Source organism: Marmota monax, unplaced genomic scaffold, assembly GCF_021218885.2.
Source record: "Marmota monax isolate L192 unplaced genomic scaffold, Marmota_monax_Labrador192_F-V1.1 WCK01_AAM20220418_F8-fsc00075, whole genome shotgun sequence".
Classification (NCBI taxonomy): Eukaryota; Metazoa; Chordata; class Mammalia; order Rodentia; family Sciuridae; genus Marmota; species Marmota monax.
The window spans coordinates 6,351,750-6,356,634 of record NW_026694772.1 but is presented as its reverse complement, the minus strand read 5'-3'; the positions used below and the strand labels follow the sequence as shown (position 1 = coordinate 6,356,634).

The window sequence follows — 4,885 nt, the reverse complement described above, 5'->3', positions numbered from 1 at the left end:
TATATATATTATATACATACACACACAAATATTTTATATATATATATATATATATATATATATATATGTGTGTGTGTGTGTGTATACAGTGTGTATGTATGTGTGTGCGCGCATTTTTTTTTTTTTTTTTGGTACTGGGGATTGAGCTCAGAGGCGCGCGCGCGCGCACACACACACACACACACACACACAAATTCAATCTCTCTCTTTCAGTTTCTTGTAATAATGCTTGTAAATCATCGAGAAGCAGATTAAGGTCTATATTATAACTACTGTATGGAAAAAACATGTTCCTTTGTGCCCCGAGTTTGTTTTACATAAGATAATCATATAATCTATTTGTTGCACAACTTGCAGCTCTTAAGGAAAAAATATAAAAATGTTTGATCCTCTCACTGCCCCTTTAAACTAGCTGTAGTGCTAACTCTATCCCTCTGTAGGATGCACTTTTAGGCAGATCCCATAAGGCTGATGATCATGCACAGGTAATAAAAAGATCATTAGCCACATTTAGTCATAAAAATAGTCTCACTTTTGTAATTAAGTGTTCAGTTAATTATAAATATCAAAATTCCATAACCTTATTCAATTAGGAACAGGTCCTCAATCCACTCCTGCCTCACTTTTTTTAATATGGAATGCTTCATGAATTTGCATGTAATCCTTGCACAGGGGCCATGCTAATTTCTCTGCATCATTCCAATTTTAGTATATGTGCTGCTGAAGTGAGCACCCTGCTTCACTTTGGGGGTATTATCCTGTTCTTCATCTTTATTTTCTCTACTTTAAATTCTTACTTTCCTCACATTTCTACCTACAATGGACAGACTATAAATCATGAAAAATGTTATTTCAATGTCAGATTTTCTTTATGTTTAACTCTATGACATATTCCTAACATCAGTTATTATTTCAGGCAGAGCTTTTTTCTGTTTGTGAATATTGTTGAGAAATATTACAACTGGAGCCACCCAAGTTAACTGCTCTTGATTTTGAAAATGTTTCCACTGTGGCTGGCAGCTTAGGATACTTCTCTCAGTTTTTATTCCAAGGCTGGGTCACATTCTAAAACCAGGCAATAACTTTAGGAAGAATTTATTAAGGAACCCAGGCATATTTCCTTATGTAAAATTTACACAATCCATTTTAGTTTTTAAATCATTGTTTTACTCTTCAGTTTTTACATTTGGTGAATGAACAGTTTGACTTCCATGGCCTTGCTATATATTTGTTAGAATATTTTTTTTAGATTCAAGTCTTTTACTTCACTATGACCCACATTCTGGGAGTCAGTTTTTATTTTCCAAATGGTTGAGTTATCATTTACCATATTCACCACAAGTCTTTGTTTTTGAAGAAATAAATCATTTTTGACTCCTTGCTGAGAACATTTCTTTTCTCCTCAGAAGTATACACTATCTAGATGATGTGTTTATCTTTGGTGTTTATCTTTCCTAACTTTTCTATTTCATCATATGTGTATGGATCCACGAACAATGTATTATATATTTTTGTTTTTCAAGCTTCATAAAAGTGATGCAATATCATTTGTGTTTTTCTGAAATTTTACTTCTTTCTTCCCCTCCCTTCCCCCCTTCCTTCCTTATTGATGTGTTAGGGATCAAAACCAGGGCCTCATGCATATTAAGAAAATTAATTTAAAAAAACAGTATTAATAGCACATACACATTACAATCCTGACTCATGATACATGAGTACTTCTTCATTTTAACCTCTGATAAATATTTCATTAATGAGATACATAATTTATTGATCTATTGTTTTTTTTTTTTTTTTACACAGGCAGTATACTACTTCTAATTTTTCATGACAGTGTTACATTATATAATCATGCAACTCTTTCCCCTTTTTTCTAGTATATTTCTGTAAAATTCAGAGTTAATGTTAAAGTATAAACATCCTTTAATTATTTCAAAGCTTGTCGAATTACCTTTATTCATGTCTGCCATTTTACACCATCATGGCAGGATGAGTTCTTTCAATTTTCTGAATACTGATTGTTTTCTAACATACTTTAAAATTTTTGGCAATCTTTGGAGTATTATGTTTTATGTCATTACTAAATCATTAATAAATTAGTATTAATAAATTAGTATTTAATGTATATGTATTTATGTATAATTTTGAGTTTTCACTTCCCTTTCATTGGGTTGTCTTTGTGTTTTTAATGAACAGCTGACTCATATTTTGAATACTAATCATTGGCCACCATTTTATGTTGTAAGATGTAAGTCCAATTATTTGGTTTCTGTGACATGAGTGTTAGTTCCTAGAGATCTCAAATTGTTTTTATTATAAGTGGTCTTATGAGTCTTCTTTAGCAATTGAACCCCATTTATTGCCATCCTTGGGGAAGTTTGTTTTTAACTCTATTTACATTAGAATCATTGATTTGTATAATAAAAATATTACTGAAAATTTTATTATGGATTGGATTGTGCTTATGCTAGTAATATACCTATTTTCTATTTGAAACTAATATTTCCTTGAAAATAATGAACTTCTTAAGATTTTCCAGAGAGTTCACAAAATATTAAATGGATTATCAAATTTTAAATATATTAGTAACTGTTATACTTCAATACGTTATAATTTAATAACATTGAACAGTTCACTTCAACTGAATACAGTTAGCAAACAAAAGCTCACGATGGGAAAAGTCTTCTCAGCTTAACAAAATATTCTGGTTTATAATAAATATTCCACACAATGTTTTGTTTTGTAGTATATGGTTATATGGTTAAGATTGCTTTCCATGTGGCAAGTAGAAAACAGTTAATTATCTGAAATACTTTTGCAGGACATATTTAAACAATAATATATGTTACATATACATATAAAATTTTATCAGATTTGCAAATCATTTAAATTGTAATCAGATTGTTTGCATATTTGTGAGCATGTAGATAACATGTCTCCATATATGGTACATACCCATTTATAAGTTCATATTTATCTAATGGCTTAATTAACTTCATTTGAAATGTTCTTGTGTTGCTAATAAAAATTTCAAATTTAAATATCCTTATTCATTTACTCATTATTTATCTATTCACTTGATAACTGGTTGTTTTGAATATTCCATGATCCAGTGGACCAAAGACTGAAGATTATGGATAAGTCAGATATAGACCATGCCCTCAAGGAGATTATAAACTTATGTGAATATGGGATAAATATATGTCAAGAGGAAATAATGATAGATAACTAAAGTGATTCAGTGGCAGGAGAGCTTGCTTCTAGCAAGGGAAATTGGAGAAATCTTGGTGAAATAAGTGACAATTCAAGCTAAAGTTTCACAGCTAAGAAAATTTGGAAATATAGATTGAACAAGGAATTTGTAGAGGATAATATTATATCAGTGAAATAATGAGTTTAGAGGAAGCATAAGCTATGGATCCAGACCAAAAATAAATCAATTTGATGATTTTGATTAAGTAAGAATGAGATGTATGGAAACTTGATTGGAAAAGTGTAATGGAACCAGATCAAAGTGGACTATACAAGTGTGTCTATAAAATATGGACTAAGTATTAGCATAGGAATAGGTATTGATAGTCTTTAAATGGCAGAGTAAAATGTACCATCTCCTGTTTCAGATCAATTAGAAGGTCTTTATCCTGGAGCTTCTGAGATCAATTCAGACAGAAAATATTCTAGAGCTGTGCTGTCCAATACTGCAGTTTCCAGTCATGTGTGACTACTCAAATTTAAAGTTAATTGAATTTAAATAAATTTCAGTGCCTCAATTGTACTAATTACATTTCAAGTGTTCAATAATTATCATAATAGCTACTGTATTGAACAACACTGATAAAGAATATTTTTATCACTGCAGAAAATCCATTGGATATCATTGACTAGAATAATAGATCTTATCTATCTTATTGATGGCTTTAGCAATGGATGCTGGAGAAGAGAAAAGAGATTTACCAGATATTGCTGATGAATTTTTGAAATTTAGTGATAATTTAATTGGAAAGAGACAGGAACCAGAAATGAGCTTTTGGAAAGAGTCTAGATTAGAAGACTAATATTTCATATGTTTGGCAAATAAGATCTCATCAAAATATCCAGGTTAGAGACTTTGGGAATACAAAAAGAAGACTTTTTTTTAATAACAGCCATTAATGCAGCAGGGAAGTGAAAGGAGTCAAAAAATGAGATGTAGAAAGAAGCACTGGATAAAGAAATGGGGAAATAAAAGAAAAACACAATAAGCAAGACAGAATATAAGGAAGGAAATGATTTAATGGACTGAATTCTCTATCAAACTTCATTTTGATAAATGCTAGAGTATTCTTGCCATAATAATAAAATGGCTCAAGACAACATTATTTAAAATACAACATGATTTAAAATATCCTTTATTATAATAACAAAATTCTCTTAAATTTAATGTCATGTTCATAAGTTTGGATGATTTGCCTTCTATAACATTGTTTAATAATATTGATGTTTGCACAATTGTTAACAAATGAATGACAGCTCAGTTCTTTCAGGCACTCTATCTTGTTTTCCTCACTGTCCATTTGAATGTTTTCATACATGCTTTTAAGCCTATTGAAGAAATTACTGAAAGAATTAAATTTATACTTAAAATTTATCTTAACTTTGTCTGTTTAAAAAAGGTCAGCAAAATGATTTTCCATTTTTCTTTAGAAAGAAGAACCAAAGATGGTATTTAGCATTAAAAAGGTCCCCCTGGATTTCCAAAGCTCTCTGAAATTATATAACAAATATCCTAAATGTGCTGGTCATCAAATTGTTTAGTCTATTGTACAATAGCATAGACTCGTCTGAAAATTCCATTAAGAAACATCTCTAGAGAGTATTTGACCTTGGTACATTAGATTGAAAATAT

General features: G+C 30.2%; 1 non-coding gene across 1 annotated transcript; it reads right to left on the bottom strand.

The window, feature by feature from the left end:
- Positions 1 to 627: 627 nt before the first annotated feature.
- Positions 628 to 733, bottom strand: LOC124079675 (U6 spliceosomal RNA). The gene has a single exon (XR_006847424.1). It is a non-coding gene; the product is annotated as a U6 spliceosomal RNA (small nuclear RNA).
- Positions 734 to 4,885: the final 4,152 nt, after the last annotated feature.